The sequence below is a fragment of the Scylla paramamosain genome, chromosome 9, assembly GCF_035594125.1.
Source record: "Scylla paramamosain isolate STU-SP2022 chromosome 9, ASM3559412v1, whole genome shotgun sequence".
Lineage (NCBI taxonomy): Eukaryota > Metazoa > Arthropoda > Malacostraca > Decapoda > Portunidae > Scylla > Scylla paramamosain.
In genome coordinates, this window is record NC_087159.1 from 25,164,068 (window position 1) to 25,181,106 (window position 17,039).

At 45.9% G+C, this 17,039-nt stretch overlaps 1 long non-coding RNA gene across 1 annotated transcript in view; it reads left to right on the top strand.

The window, feature by feature from the left end:
* LOC135103738 (uncharacterized) overlaps window positions 1–16,661 on the top strand; it is a 41,784-nt gene extending 25,123 nt beyond the window's left edge. The window contains exons 4-5 of the long non-coding RNA XR_010270191.1: window positions 6,638–6,979; window positions 8,703–16,661. This is a non-coding gene — a long non-coding RNA (uncharacterized LOC135103738). The remainder of the gene's footprint in view (window positions 1–6,637; window positions 6,980–8,702) is intronic.
* The last annotated feature ends 378 nt before the right edge of the window (window positions 16,662–17,039 follow it).

A 17,039-nucleotide genomic window follows, 5' to 3' on the forward strand; every position in this document is an offset into this window, starting at 1 on the left:
CCGTGGGGCCTTCCCGCAGGGCCGGCCCGCAGCTCCTGGTCGCCTTTTTGCGCCGCCGCTACTGCTGCTTAGACCACGGGAGGGGGCATGTGACCGTGGCCACGCTTCGTGGGAGGGCGCCGTCGCCAGAGCGCATATCGCCGCGGGAGAAGCGATGGTAGTAGTTAACCAACCCCAGGAATTCTCGTAACTTCCTGACGGTAGTGGGGCGCGGGAAGTCCTCAATTGCCGACATTTTCTGTGGGGGGGGGCTCCAGGCCTGCTGCTGTAACCCTATGGCCCAGGAAGTCCACGGACGACGGTGCGCCAAGGACACACTTCATGGGGTGGATCTTAAGGCCGTGGCCCTGGTGGCAGGACAGCACCTGGCGGAGGTGCTCCATGTGCTGCTGGGGAGAGGAGGAGACCACAAGGATGTCATCGATGTACACCACGACGAGGTCCAGTCCTCTCATGACCTTGTCCATGAACCGCTGGAAGGACTGAGCTGCGTTCCGTAGGCCGAAGTTCATGAACGGGAACTCAAACCCAAAGGGCGTCGTCACCGCGGTCTTCGGTATGTCGTCCTCGGCCACCAGGATCTGGTGGAATGCCTGAAGGAGGTCGATCTTCGAGAAGACTGTCTTGCCATGGAGTTTAGCGTGGTCTTGCCATGGAGTTTAGCGTGGAAGTCCAGTACGTGAGTTATTGGGTGATCTTGATGGTACAGGTAGCTCAGGATCACTCCTCGGCCAGGCCTTTGGATCGGCATCTCCTGTAGAAAGGGAAAAAAAAAAGAAACGAACAGCATCCTCTATCCTAATTGTTCATACACCTGGCACGCCACATTCTCTCCAGAAACTCTTTCACCGCCTCAATCATCCTTTCATTCGCCTCTCTACACAGTCCCAGCAACAACACCATCCATTCCTTTCCTGTCTTCTCCACTCTTTCATTCCTGTCATGCCCTAACTCGGTCAGTATCACTTGCATCATCTCATTACTGTCTCTGGCATACTTCACACATTCCAGCACCACATGTTCTACCGTCTCATCCTCTCCCATGTCACACATCTGGCACACTTTGCTGCGGGACTCAGACCACCTGTAACTCCTTGCATTCACATCCATACATTGTGCCCTCGCTCGGAAGAGAAGATCACCGCCCAGGCTTCCATCATACCACCTTTCATACCTCGGGGCCCCTTTCTCCTTGTACCATTCCAGAGTCTTCTTTCTTTCCATCTCGTTCTTCCATTCATTCAGTCCCACACATTTCACTTCTTTGTCTATCTAATTCTTCCATTTTCTCACATCCCATTCGGCTCCCACTCTGCCTCCTCTTGTTACCACCCATTCACGCTCATTTTGATTCCTCCCAGCCATTCTTGTCGTCCACACAACTTGCAATCCATTCCTGTCTGTCATTCTCACGCACCTCTTCCTCCATTTGCTTCCATTTTCATTCCACAGGTACACCTTCCTTGCTATTCTTGCATCATCCATTCTCTCAAGCCTAATCTTGTACCCAACTGGCTTTTGTGAGTCTTTCCCTAAAGGTGCTCCATCACATACCACCTCTCAAGGCTTCAACTGCTGTGCACCTTGGTGCACTCAGTTCCATCCTTGCTACTCTATTCTGGCCCACTTCTAACTTATCAATTTCACTTTCATTCCATGCACACTTCTAACTTATCAATTTCACTTTCATTCCATGCAATCACATCCATACCATACATTGTACTTGGCACAGCCACACTCTTCTACACTTCTCCCAACACATCATGCTTACTAGCTCTCATCCTTGCCGCGCTTCCCAATCGACCTACCCACAGGTTTACCATACTTATCTTTTCATTCTTTGCCTTTGCACACCCACTAGGACTCATCCACATCCCTAAGTACTTGTATTCTTGCACCTGTTTCAACTCATTCTCTCCAAGTCTCCATACCACATTACTTTCATCCTCTGACCTATTCACAATCATTACCTTGCTTTTCTCACTGCTAAACCTTACGCCAAGGTCTTTTCTATAGCCATCCACAACATCCAACAAATTTTGAAGCTCATCTGCCGATTCACTCATAACAACTACGTCATCTGCATAAAGAAACGCACATACTTTATCATTCCCCACACTTACCTCTATATTCATTCTTCTCATCCTGGCTACTAGCTCCTCTGTATACAGGCTAAAAAGGGTTGGTGACAATATACAGCCTTGCTTAACTCCTCTCTCACTCTTCACCCAGTCTGTTTCTATGTCTCCTAGTTTGTATCTAGCTCTTGTGTCCACATACATACTTTGCACTATATTAACTACCTTTGCACTCAATCCAGTCTTTTCTAAGACTCTAACTAGCATTTCTTTGTTCACTCTATCTTAAGCTTTCTCTATATCCAGAAAACCTAGGTACAATTTACCCCCATCCTTCTTTTTCTTCTCAATCATTTCATTCGCCACACAATCATTTCATTCACCACAAACATATTGTCCTTAGCTCTCCTATCCACATGAAAACCATTATGTTCTTCACCCAGCACTCCAGCTTTATCAATCCATTTACAGTCTCTCATTCAACACTGCACTGAAAACTTTACCTATTGTATTCACTAATGCAATTGGCCTGTAGTTCTTCAGCTCATTCTTACTCTTAAATCCTCCCTAATGCAACAGACACGCTCGGCTCTCATTCCACTTTCTTGGCACTCTGTCTTCATCCCACACTCGGTTGAATAATTCAGTCATTCTATCTATTACTACCTCCCCACCATTCTTGTAGAACTCGTACGGTATATCATCTGGGCCTGCTGCCTTGCCATTCTTGCTGCCTTCTCACACACCTCTCCACTACCTCCTTACTGATTCTTTCATCCAGTTCATCTGCATTTTTCCTTTCCAGTGTCACACATCCTTCTCTCACACTAAACATTCTCATCTACCCCACCTACTTCTTCCCAGAACCCTTTGATTGCCTCCCTGATTTCCTCCTCCTGTTATAACTACACCATCCACTTTTAGACTCTCCACACCAACACTACCTGACATATTCTCACCTCTCATGAACTTGTACCATTCACGGCCACATTTCTCCCTAAAACATTGAATCACACTCCTTTCACTCTTCACTTTAGCATTCATTATCATTCGTCTTGTCAACCGCTGCTGCTTCACATACGCTGCCCATGCATTCTGATATTCATTCTCTTCCTTATCGCTTTCTTGCCTCTTTTTCCTCAGCCATCTACACTGTCTACTCATTCTTTCGCTCCTTTCTAGCCATTCTGATTTCATCATTCCACCATGGTTTACATACATCCTTTCTTCTACCTACTCTCACAAACCCTATCTGGTTCTCAGCAGCACCCCTCTTGTCCTCAACCAGTTTCTCATTCAGATGTTCCATGTCATGCACACTTTCGTCATTCCAGCTTATCTCACTCAGATCAACCTGAAAGTTCTCCCACCCTACATCTCTGTCTCCACTTCTTTTTCTTACTTGCCACTTTCACTTCATTCCCACCCTGCAGCAAGCACTCCACAACCAGCATGTTATGATCAGACACAATATCAACCAAACCATCGTCGTCTATCCACATATGCGACACATTTTCATGCATTCTTCCATTCACCAACACGTAGTCAATTGCCGATTCCTGTTCTCTTGCACTCCAAGTCACACGCCCCTCAGCCAAAGTAACATTCAGATTTTCCAACTCCAATTCATCAACAAAGTCCCCAAGCATTTCACCATTCATGTTCACCTGTTCCCCCAGTATGCACATGTCACCCATAACTAGCACTGTCTCCTCTCCATGCTCTCTCACAACTTAAGTATATCATATTTCCTCCTATTTTCCCTCTCTGCTCTTTCACCCATGACAGTCATGTACGCTACCACCAGAACCACCTTCTCTGGTCTGTCACGACCATCCATGCATTCCACTCTGACTGCAAGCACATCCTCACTACTTGTACACTCCCCCACATCAATCTCCTCCACTTTCAGTCCTCTTTCTTGTACAGTAGGGCTATGCCTCCTCTTAGTATTTCCTGTGTCTTACGCCCCTTTCCAATCATAACATACTCACATCCCTCCATTCGTACATCATCTCAGGTGAGTCCAACTAAGTCGAACCTCCACTCCCTGAGCTCCTTACATACATCCTCAAACTTGCCCACACCCTATCCTCTCACATTCATACAGCCAATCTTCACACATTTACTTGCCTGGTTAGTCTCTTCTCTTCCGTGTTCACTGACATGAGTGGGTCCTCGTCATGCCTCGTCCACACAACACACCTGCCTCGCCCTCATCCACTCGGCCAGTCGACGTCCTAGCCTCTCATTCCCATTGTGGTTGAGGTGGACCCTGTCTCTCCAGTAGAATTTGTCCTGGTCGAGGATCCCATCCAGCCTGGTTAGTCTCTTCTCTTCCATGTTCGCTGACATGAGTGGGTCCTCATCATGCCTCGTCCACACAGCACACCTGCCTCGCCCTCATCCACTTGGCCAGTCAACGTCCTAGCCTCTCATTCCCGTTGTGGTTGAGGTGGATCCCGTCTCTCCAGTAGAATTTGTCCTGGTCGAGAATCCCATCCGTGTCTAAGAAACTCACATTGCCCTTTCTTCTCTACCATCCATTCCATCTTGACCTTCATGAGTTCCATGCATATCTTGCGGTACGTTTCTCTTCTGACATTCTCGTACTACACTCCTTTCCGTGGGCGCCGCAGGACCCCCACCACAGCCACACACATCATCATCTGCTGCCCTCACTGCTTCTGTCACTTCCTTTACTGTTTCTTCAGCACCTGCCGCTACTAAGTTGTTGCCTCCTCCTTGAATCACTAGCAGGCTTCTCTCTTCCATTTCTTGCACTTCTTCCTGTCGACACTGGTCATGGCGTTGAGGGCCCTGTAATCACCACACACGCGCCACTCCCCATCTTGGGCCTTGGGCACCATATGGAGCGGCGAAGCCTAGTTGCTGTCCGAAGTTCACACGATTCCCTCCGCCAGCATGTACTCGAACTCATTCCTTGCCGCCCCCAGGCATTCCGGAGGCAGGCGTTGGGGGCGCGCGAAGCAGGGCGGCCCAGTAGTGACGATGGCGTGCTCCACCCTGTGCTGTACCCGCACTGGCGCCGGCTGCGTGGAGGTGAGGAGCGGGAACTCGTGTAGGAAGACCTCGTACCGTGTCGTCTGACGGTCGGTAGTAAGGCGTGGGCGTGGCTGGGCACAGGGCTCGACATGGATGCAGGTGTCCGATGGCTGGTGACGAAGGCACCGACAGCGGGGGTCCACCAGGAGGTCGTGAGCCACGAGAAAATCCATGCCGAGGATCGGTTGATCCATCATAAAGGCCCAGGGAAAGCAGGAGGCCCAGGCGGAGAGTCCGTGTGCCGTATGTGGCAATAGGGGTGTGGTTGGCGGCCAGAAGGTCGTACGCCATGCGAGGCTGCGATCGGCGGTCTTCCTCCGTTGCCGGCACGACAGTCAACCTACGCCCCCGAGTCTACCAGGAAACGCGCCCCCGAGCAGGTGTCCTTCACCCACAGGACCGAACGCTGGCAGGAGGAAGGCTGCTCCAGCGCCCGGGAAGGCGGAGACGGATGAGCAGGGGAGAGGCAACCCACAGGGCAGAGCGAGGTGGCGATGGAGATCCTGAACTGGCGGTGAGGGCGGGGGCGAGTCTGGCGCGCGCTGGCGAAGGAGTGAAGGCGGGCCGGCATGGGTCGTAGATAGAGAGGCGAGGGACGCCAGGATGGTCAGCGACCCCCACGTGTCACGTTTCCCTGGCGGGGCCGACAGTTCCACACTTCCGCCCCGAAACGCACGTGGTGGAAGCAGAATCCTGAGTGAACAGGAGCGACCGCAAGGGCGGCTTCCAGGTGCTGCAAGGATGCTTCCACTGAGGCCAGGTGGGCCTCAGTGGACACCGTGTCGTGCGCCGAAGATGCGGGGCGCGTCCTGTCCTCTGTCCTCGGCTGGGCGTGGATGCTATGGAGTGCGACGGGGTCCGCGGGCACTTACCTGTAAGAGTGCTCGGCGGTCCCCTGGGCCGGTCTGGTGGCGCCACAGCCACAGGCGGCTGGGCTGAGGGGCAAGGGGAACAACACCAGGTGAGCCTCGTACACCGCGTCCACAAGCCCGGAGTACTCGGCCAGGGACAGAAACTGGTGCGTCGCTGCCAGCTGCATGCGTACAGGGTGAGGCATGAGGGATGAGTGCCGGTACCGCAGCATCGCGTCAGAGAGTGGATGCCCTGCCGCTCTGTTGAGATCGCTCATGCGCGCCAGAAGTGCTGAAGGGCGGTCACCTTCGAAGCGCGCGGTGTCGAGCGCCGAGAAGTATGCCTCCGGCGTCCTCCCGAAGGCGGCCATGAGGGCGGACTTAACGGCAGAATACTTGTTGTCCACTGGCAGCTGAAGGTGCAGACACGCTAGCTACTGATATCGCTGGATCCAGCGATACGGCTGGATCGGCCAGCCATTTGCCCAGCACAAGCGATTGATACTGGCTGCTGTGAGCTACCGATACGGACCGTTTTCACTGGCATGTACTGCTAGCGATACCGGTACCCGAATGGAAGGTAATAAACTATCGTTTATTCAGCATACATGCAATTAAAAAAATATTCTATCTTTTTTTCAGGAGAGACTTTAAATGCGTAATAAGATCTAGACGAAAATACAAGAAAATTTCCAAATGTATTTTTTCTTTAATGGAAAATAGAATATTCAGTTCTCATTTGACCTCGGTGGTATACTACCAAAACAAAACATTGTAACACGAAGAAGGCCTCTGAAAACATGAGTCAATTTCATTGGTCCCATGATGCTATTACAAGTCTCTTAGAAAAAGTTCATGATCATGAGGTCCTATGGAACATCAGACATCCCCACTATCCAAAGAAGACGATGAAAAGGAGGATCTTTGAGGAGATAAGGAACCAGCTGATTCAGACTCACCCTGAAATGGCTTCTCTGACTGCAGGTAATTTGTGGTCTTTTTGTTATCAAATTACTTACCTTGTCTCATAAAATAAATCAGAATGAGTTCATACTATAAAAAAAAATATTTCACAGAAGGTAAACATGTTATACTGACTTAGTGGTGGTATAGAGGAAGTTAAATAAAGCTTATTTTTTACCCACCAAAACTAACGTCTCTTACATGCAAACCAAACTTCAATGACCCTCACCATACCTAAATTACAATGTGGGTTGTTAGGTTTTCCTTTCAATGCAAAATTTCCTATCAACCCTCCCTCATTTACCAGCCCTATACCGAGGTTACCTACAGTACAGATTAGGTTAGGAAGATACACGCGAGCAGCATAATAGGTTAGGAAGATACACGCGAGCAGCATCAGGGCCAAAGCTCAGAGCCCTGGGGTTCCTGCCCAGGAACCTAGGCAGGTGTAACACAAACATCAAAATTCAACATTCAAAACACTCATTCGGTTTTACAAATAAAATATTGTGACACATTGTGAGACCCACACACTAGCGGTAACATAAATGAATTAGATGCCATACAAAACAAAGCTGCAAGAAGGGCCGATGTAATTATAGACATGCTACATCAATCATTTTGCTTATATAAGACATAAAACTAGACCTATTAGCAACATGAAGACCAATACACAAACCACAAAAATTTAAGGTAAATCTTAAGAATAGTGGCTCCTACCCCTTCACCCCCTAACCACCGTGTCTTTTTGGGGAGAATCCCAAATTACTGAAAAATGGGCCTCCAAAATTTCCCGAGAATATCCCTAAATTAGGAAAAATTCCTTGGTCTCTAAAGTAAGGACACTCCCTAACGATCTATCAGGCTTAGGAACTAGTTTGTATGGTGCACTGCAAGGCAGCTATGAGGCTCAGCGTGTCTATAGAGGCACTCGTGAAACAATAACAATGGACTTAAAAAATCATGAGGCCAGCATGGAAAAATACACCCCTTGTGACATAAACACGCCTGTTCGCTTGTCAAAAACCCATCGTACGTGCCATAAACAGACACTTATCTACAACCGACAGCTACACAGTCCACTAGAGGCAGCCACAACCTTAAATAACATACTTACTAGACTAACACTAATATATTCAAATATTAATACTTTACCTGCAGCATCCAAGAGTGGAATCATCTCCCATCTCGTGTAGTACACTGCCCCCAAATTAGCTTCCGTGTTTTTCTCTAACTAAAAATCCATAATTTTCTCTCAAACACTATAGTATATTGGTAATAAGGAAAATAACGAGAAGCCTAGGGAACACGTCCTGCAACATCAACAGCAATATGCAATGTTGATACTTTTCTTCGGGAAGAAACGTTATTATTTGCTGGTAGGCTATAAGACTCCCCCAGAATATTATACATTAAGTCTGGTTACATTAGGTTAAGGCAGGATTTGTTGGTTGTTCTCAGGGAGTTTCTGGGGTGGCGAAGCCTCCTAGCATAGCTCACTTGTGGTTAAATTGACCAGGAAATTGATAACCAACCTAACCTAACTTAAGATTATGGGCTCGCATCGCAAAAGTTTGGCCAATTAATTCCTAAGCCCTGTAAGATCACAATAAAATTGCTGCAGCCTTTGTGCCAGACATCTAAGATTAAGTATGTTATTCCTTTAATTTTATTATTATTAATGTTAAACGTATAAGATGATTGTACACAAATTTTCTAAAAGTTTGGTATTTCTTTATTTCAGATGAGCTGTCTGGGAAGTTTTCTTATCTTCACGGCAACTTCTAAAGGGTATTGCGTAATGTTCGCAACACTCCCAGTGGCTCCGGTGGCAAGCCAGAACCAAAGTGGGAGTTTTTTTTTTTATGTAGGAGGTACACTGACTCAAGGGCAACAAAAATCCAATAAAAAAAAAATGCCCACTGAAATGCCAGTTCCTTAAAAGGGTCCAAAGCGGTAGTAAAAAATTGAAGGATAAGTGTCTTGAAACCTCCCTCTTGAAGGAATTCAATTCATAGGAAGGTGGAAATACAGAAGCAGGCAGGGAGTTCCAGAGTTTACCAGAGAAGAATGATTGAGAATACTGGTTAACTCTTGCATTAGAGAGGTGGACAGAATAGGGGTGAGAGAAAAAAGAAAGTCTTGTGCAGCGAAGCCGCAGGAGGGGAAGCATGCAGTTAGCAAGATCAGAAGAGCAGTTAGCATGAAAATAGCAGTAGAAGACAGCTAGAGATGCAACATTGCGGCGATGAGAGAGAGCTTGAAGACGGTCAGTTAGAGGAAAGGAGTTGATGAGAGTTGATGAGAAAAACTGGCAGAGACGTCTCAGAACACCTAACTCATAGAAGCTGTTTTAGCTAGAGATGAGATGTGAAGTTTCCAGTTCAGATTATAAGTAAAGGACAGACCAAGGATGTTCAGTGTAGAAGATGGGGACAGTTGAGTGTCAATGAAGAAGAGGGGATAGATGTCTGGAAGGTTGTGTTAAGTTGATAGATGGAGGAATTGAGTTTTTGAGGCATTGAACAATACCAGGTTTGCTCTGCCCCAATCAGAAATCTTAGAAAGATCAGAAGTCAAGCGTTTTGTTGCTTCCCTGCATGAAATGTTTACTTCCTGAAGGGTTGGACGTTTATAAAAAAGACGTGGAAAAGTGCAGGATGGTATCATCAGCGTAGGAGTGGATAGGACAAAAAGTTTGATTTAGAAGATCATTAATGAATAATAAGAAGAGAGTGGGTGACAGGACAGAACCCTCAGGAACACCACTGTTAATAAGATTTAGGAGAACAGTGACCGTCTACCACAGCAGCAATAGAACGGTCAGAAAGGAAACTTGAGATGAAGTTACAGAGAGAAGGAAAGAAGCCATATCAGGGTAGTTTGGAAATCAAAGCTTTGTGCCAGACTCTTATCAAAAGCTTTTGATATGTCCAAGGCAACAGCAAAGGTTTCACCAAAATAAGAGAGGATGACCAAGACTCGGTAAGGAAATCCAGATCACCAGTAGAGTGGCCTTGACGGAACCCATACTGGCGATCAGATAGAAGGTTGTGAAGTGATAGATGTTTTAAAATCTTCCTGTTGAGGATAGATTCAAAAACTTTAGATAGGCAGGAAATTAAAGCAATAGGACGGTAGTTTGAGGGATTAGAACGGTCATCTTTTTTAGGAACAGGCTGAATGTAGGCAAACTTCCAGCAAGAAGGAAAGGTAGATGTTGACAGACAGAGCTGAAAGAGTTTGACTAGGCAAGGTGCAAGCACGGAGGCACCGTTTCGGAGTAGGAGGGACCCCATCAGGTCCATAAGCCTTCCGAGGGTTTAGGCCAGCAAGGGCATGGATAACATCATTGTGAATAATTTTAATACGTAGCATGAAGTAGTCAAAGGGTGGAGGAGAGGGAGGAACAAGCCCAGAATCGTCCAAGGTAGAGTTTTTAGCAAAGGTTTGAGCAAAGAGTTCAGCTTAAGAAATAGATGTGATAGCAGTGGTGCCGTCTGGCTGAAATATAGGAGGGAAAGAAGAAGAAGCAAAGTTATTGGAGATATTTTTGGCTAGATGCCAGAAGTCACAAAGAGAGTTGGATCTTGAAAGGTTTTGACACTTTGTTAATGAAGAAGTTTTTGGCTAGTTCTAGAACAGACTTGGCATGGTTCCGAGCAGAAATATAAAGTGCATGAGATTCTGGTGATGGAATGCTTAAGTACCTTTTGTGGGCCACCTCTCTTATCATGTATAGCACGAGAACAAGCTGTGTTAAACCAAGGTTTGGAAGGTTTAGGACGAGAAAAAGAGTGGGGAATGTACACCTCCATGCCAGACACTATCACCTCTGTTATGCACTCAGCACACAAAGACAGGTCTCTGACACGGAAGCAGTAGTCATTCCAAGGAAAATCAGCAAAATACCTCCTCAGGTCCCCCCAACTAGCAGAGGCAAAATGCCAGAGGCACCTTCACTTAGGGGGATCCTGAGGAGGGATTGGAGTGATAGGACAAGATACAGATATGAGATTGTGATCGGAGGAGCCCAACGGAGAAGAAAGTGTGACCACATAAGCAGAAGGATTAGAGGTCAGGAAAAGGTCAAGAATGTTGGGCTTATCTCCAAGACGGTCAGGAATACGAATAGGGTGTTGCACCAATTGCTCTAGGTCGTGGAGGATAGCAAAGTTGAAGGCTAGTTCACCAGGATGGTCAGTGAAGGGAGAGGAAAGCCAAAGCTGGTGGTGAACATTGAAGTCTCCAAGAATGGAGATCTCTGCAAAAGGGAAGAGAGTCAGAATGTGCTCCACTTTGGAAGTTAAGTAGTCAAAGAATTTCTTATAGTCAGAGGAGTTAAGTGAGAGGTATACGGCACAGATAAATTTAGTTTGAGAGTGACTTTGTAGTCATAGCCAGATGGTGGGAAACTCAGAAGATTCAAGAGCGTGGGCACAAGAGCAGATTAAGTCATTGCGCACATAAACGCAGCATCCAGCTTTGGATCGAAAATGAGAATAGAGAAAGTAGGAGGGAACAGAAAAGAGGCTACTGTCAGTTGCCTCAGACACCTGAGTTTCAGTGATGAAAAGATGATGAGGTTTAGAAGAGGAGAGGTGGTGTACTACAGATTGAAATTTAGATCTAAAACCGCGAATGTTGCAGAAGTTAGTGAAGAAAAAGTTGAAGGGGGTGTCAAGACACTTAGGGTCGTTGACAGAAAGGCAGTCCGACCTGGGAATATTTATGATCCCCTTCCCAGATGGGGACTCCGAGGCTGGTGTATGAGTCGCCATATTAATTTTGAAATTTTTGAGTGAACAGTGTCGTAGACAGAAAGGCAGTCCGACCTGAGGATATTTATGGTCCCCTCCCCAGATGAGGACTCCGAGGCTGGTGTAGGAGTCGCCATAATAATTTTGAAATTTTTGAGTGAACGGTGTGTGTGTTATTAGGTGCTTGTAGTTTTGTGTGGAGGAAGAGAGTTGTCTTTAGAGGGCAGGCTCTAACTGCCCCCTTGTGTTGTGAGACACAAAGGGAAATGTTCAGTGAGATCACAGCTGGTTTTGATAAGTTCACAGCACCCCCTGAACAGTGCTTTAGACCTCACTGGGAGTAATTATCGTTTCGGCATGTGTCTACTGCCTCCTCCACACGAGTACTTCAAAGCTTGCTCATTCCTGCTCCCCATCTATAACAACCACTCGTTTCAGTCAATCTTGGAATTGCCCCCACGAGAGGATGTAGTGTACGAGGGTACACTGGAGGACTTAGTGCAGTTAGACTTCTCCCCATTGTACTCGCCCGGATCCATTGGCATATCTCGTCCATCATCTGCTGCAAGTACCTCATTGTCCATAGATGTACCCTGTACTTCTCCAGTAAGTCAGATCCCATCATCCCAGGGTCCTGTGGACACAGCAAAACTCCAGGCTGTCATGTACTCTCCAGAATCCCAGGAAGGCACACACACCCAGTCATCCCACGATGTTGTACACACCCCAACATCCCGTACACACCCCAGCACCCCAGGATGTTTTGCATACTGTATCACACCCGTCTAAAGCTTTGGGAACTTCCACACCAGGTACTTCTGTGACACCACGAGGTAAAAAGAGAAAGTTGGCAGACAGAGATGATACATCAGAAAAAAAAAATAGTGCAAACTGTTGATAAAGTGAAAAATGTTATGGATGCACTTATTCAGAATAAACTAGAAAAGAAATCTGGAAAACATGACTTTGTAATTTCAAGTGTGGAGTCATTTCTGAATTAATTTCCCATCTCTGATAGTTTAAAAATGGAATTTGGCTCCAAGGTTATTTTACTGCTACGTGAGTACATGCAAAAATATTCTGAGACACAACAAGACTGAATATAGTGTGAATGAATATAACATCCAAATTATAAGTTGTTTCCAGAAAATCTTATGAGCATTTTACTGTGCCTTACATGTTGAGTGGTAATGAGGTTATTATTTCAATCCTCTTTGCAATCCACAATCCAATCCATTCACGCATTGTATATTTACAGAGGTACACTAGTGCAACAGGGCATGTCTCTCTGGCCAGGTATTTTACCAATTGTTACAAAAATTTTACCAGTTACAAAATAATTTTTAAGTGTTTCTCGTACCACCTTTGCTTCATTTGAGTGTCCCCTGCCAACTTCCTGAAGTTCCTGAAATATACCTTGTGGCAATTCACCGTCCTCATCCCTGTCAGTGGATTGCACGTCTGATGCTCTGCAGTTTTCTCTCTAATAATTGTGCAGTACAACAGATGCAAAAAATAAATTTGCTCACATTTTCAGGCTTTGATGTAATGGCTGATCTGAATACTCTAAATTTAATTAAGTATACCGAAAGCATTTTCTGACACCCGTCTTCCTCGTGACAGTCTATAATTGAAGATCAGTTGACTATCAGTCAGGCATTCACCTGGAAAGGGCTTCATTAGGTACGTTTTAAGTGGAAAAGCATCGTCCAATACAATAACATAAGGAGACTTTTTATGGAAAACGGTAATGTTGAAGATGGTGGGACAGCAAGCCTGTTTCCTTCCAAGTATGCACGCAGATTGCATCGATCCCATACACTGGCATCACTCGCCCTGCCTTGTGCTCCGACATCGACATACATGAATTTGTATTCTGCATCAACAAGTGCTAACATTATGATGCTATGATTAGTTTTATAGTCGTAATACTCGGATCCAGTGTTAGATGGTTTTGTTATTAGGAAACGCTTCCCGTCCATAGCTCCTATGCTCATGGGAAAGTTTCATGAGCTGTTGAATTTACTTGCCACTTGTTTCCATTCTTTAGTAGTTCTTGGTGTCTTCAAGTAAGTGTCTTTGAGGGCTTTGTAGATGGCAGAACAAACTTCTGGGATGATGCGTGAAATAAGGTTGTGACTCGTCCTATACTGGAATGCCAGGGATCGACGTGTTTCTCCTGAAAAAGAAAATAAAAATGTTTGTCCCGATTTACTTTTTTTTTTTTTTTTTTTTTTTGTCGTCGGCACATTTCACCAAAAGTTGAAACTTTTACTAGAACCACTATACAGAATTATTGGCTTGAAACCACTTTTTCCCCTACAGTAATCCCTCGCAATATCGCGGTTCACCTTTCGCTTCTTGAATACATTGCAGATTTTTCTGGCTAATATATGTGGCTAGAAATTAATATATAAAAATGAAAATGCTACTAATACTTCTGTTCAGTATAAAAAGTTTCAGAGTGTAGAAAAGATTTTAAAGAGTGTGGGGAGAGTTGTATATTATATTAGCTTAAAATATATACAATATATATAAGATAATAATACAATAAATTATAAGCTCTGAGATGTGGCTACATCTTTAAAAATGGCAATAATTTTTACGAACACAGAAAGAAGTTGTCATTTGCAGTCAGCGGACCAGCAACTGTTAACAGTGGTGCTGATGTTTTTTTAAAGTTTATAGCTCTACTTCCATAACCTATCTGCTCAAACCTATTTCACTCTATGAATGGCCTTCAATTGTTGTCGTATCTAAATCTGAATATGTTACATGATTAATTTTTTTTTTCTTTTTAAATACTGACCTAACTTTATTTTTGCTCACATTTATTTTATCTTTTTTCCTCACAGTAAATTTATTATTCATCTTTTTTATTTCTTTCACTCCACAAGTATCAAAGTCATTTGCATATAATCTATTTACAATCTTATTTCAATTTTCAATAATCTATGTTCTTCTCCACTTCATTACCAACTTTTGTTTTCATTTCTTTCATAAAAAGGTTCAACAGTCAGGGTGATCTTGCCTCATACCTAGCTAACCCCCCCTGTAATGTAAAACCTCCTTTTTGATTGTGATATATAAATGAACATTTCTGTTGAATGCTTTTACCCCTCTCAGTAACCTTCCACCAACTCCATGGCTCTCAAATAAAACTTGCATCACTTGTCATTCTGCTCTGTTATATGCCTTCTCCAAATCCATGGATGCATCATACCTACATAGTACTATTCCCTTGTGTTAACATTTCCTCAGTTGTCATCCTTAAAATAGGAATCTGAATTACATCTTGTTAATATTTGCTTTTTTGTTATCCTTACAACAGAAATCTGATCTAGGTCTTGTTAACATTTCCTTAATTGTCTTCCTGATGACAACAGAAATTTGAACTAGGTCTTGTTAACATTTACTTAATTGTCATCCTTACAACAGAAATCTGATCTAGGTCTTGTTAACATTTCCTTAATTGTCATCCTTGCAAAAGAACTGCAATACAATACAATCACAAAAGAAATTTGATCTTTCTTCAATTATTCTCACCCTTAAATAGAAATCTGATCTAGACATCTCTTCCCAGCCCTAGATCTTCCCTTCTCCTCACTGACTTCCCCCTTTGTAATTGTTTATATATACTCTTTCAATAGATATTAAGGAAGAAGTATCTCTTACCTGTAGCTAAATATCGGAGTGTAACTGATAAATGTTGCGCTGGAGATATGGCGTCCCGGAACCTTGTGTTCTGCTTCATGATTTGGGGACCCACCAACCGTAGAAGTTCTTGGAAGTTATTCACGTGCAAGCGGTGGAAATCGTAGAAGGTACGGTTGTCTTCAAGGGACGACTCCCTCACAAGGGTGGAGAACACACTTCGGTCTTTCCTTGCCAGCCATGGTCTTATCCACATTCGTTTCACTTTTCTTTTGTTCTTTAAGTCTTCACTGGCTACAAAACAAGTGGCAAAAGTAACTGTGGACAGAGCGAATCCAACGAGTGCTTCCTCTATAGCGGCTAGTGTTATGATATGAGCAGGTAGCAAGCTAGCTAGCGAATTCTGCATGTGGTGTGACCAGACTGCTGCGTGTATCGCTGGCAAACCAGCGAAAACAATAGCCAGGCTAGCGTTAACAACAGCAAGTGTGCCCGTACCTTCAGCTAGCACCCTGGCGAGATGGGCCGCTACCTCCGACGGGAAAGCCCGCACTACGGCCTGGTACCGAAGCTGGTTAGTAAGGCCATCCACACCATCCCAAACCGCTTCGAGGTGTAGGAACCATAGCCATGTCGTACGTGAAGGCGGGAACGTCACACATGTCGCTTGTGGTCGCCATCGCGTGTCACAGCGTCACTCCAGCGGTCAGCAACTATAGTGTTCTCTACGCCAAGGACACGTAGACAAACACAGACCACAGTCTTGGGTTTATCATCGTACACACAGCAATGCCCTGGCGTGCGGCTGCGGGCGTACAGCACTCGAGTCGAGACAAGACTGCCGTCACGTGGCTTCCCCAGCTACCAGGTGTTTGACCTGACCTGACTTGTGGCTTCCCCAGCTACCAGGTGTTTGACCTGACCTGACTTCAAGTCTGGTCGGTCCCACACCTGGGAAGCTTAACGTGTAGGGAATCCACGGGGATTAGCGCGGAGTGGCTAGCCGGCTGGCCAGTCACTACAAGGGTTAGGTGTTTGTAGGCCGCACCACCCCACGCCAGACACGCGTACTCCAACGAGGATCTAACTTGTGCTTTATAAAGCATTTCTAGACCCTTGCCGTCCAGGAGCCACGATATCCTCCTCAGAGAAACCAGCTTTCCCGAGGCCTCTCTGGCAAGCTGCTCGATGTGGGTCCTGAAGGTCAGCCCACGGTCGTAGGTGACCCCCAGCACCTCCACTTCGTCCTGCGCGTTAGCATCTCCCCGTTGAAATCGAGCTACAGCAGGTCGTTTATAAACAGGTTCCACAGCAGGGGGGCTGAGGCAGCTCCCCTGAGGGACACCTGCATTGACTGGCTGCACCTCAGACTCACGGCCTCTAACAGTCACCCTCGGGTACCTATCATTCAGGTAATCACTGAGGAGCGACAGGAGGGGCCCGTTTACGCCTGGTTGACAAGGGCTGCGTGCCACACCCGGTCAAATGCGCTCTCAACGTCCAGCGCCACAACAGCAGTTGCCTTGCCTTGGTCCAGGGCGGCGCTGAGGTCAGTCGTGAGCAGCAGATGCAGATCAGCCTCTGACCGATCCTGCCTGAAGCCAAACTGCCTGGTGCAGAGCACGTGGTGTCTCTCGAGGTGATCGGTGACGCGTGAAGCCACGACG